This window comes from Brassica oleracea, chromosome C7 (genome assembly GCF_000695525.1).
Source record: "Brassica oleracea var. oleracea cultivar TO1000 chromosome C7, BOL, whole genome shotgun sequence".
Classification (NCBI taxonomy): Eukaryota; Viridiplantae; Streptophyta; class Magnoliopsida; order Brassicales; family Brassicaceae; genus Brassica; species Brassica oleracea.
This window is the reverse complement of record NC_027754.1, coordinates 21,597,362-21,597,580: the sequence shown is the minus strand read 5'-3', so window position 1 is coordinate 21,597,580 and position 219 is coordinate 21,597,362.

Genomic DNA, 219 nt, shown 5'->3' with positions numbered 1-219 from the left:
TAAAGGAAACAAGCTGGACACAGTGTATAACAGCTGGGCGATGCAGTAAGCAAGCTCGACCAGCTAGGTGAAGTGTAGTGCAGCTCAGTGTAGCTCACTGAAGAGTGTGTCAGCTCCCTGAGCTAGATGGACTAGCTCACTCAGCTGGGACAGCTGGGGATCAGCTCAACTCAGCTGGACTGAGTGTTCAAGTCATGGGCAGTTGGGCCGGGTCTGGAC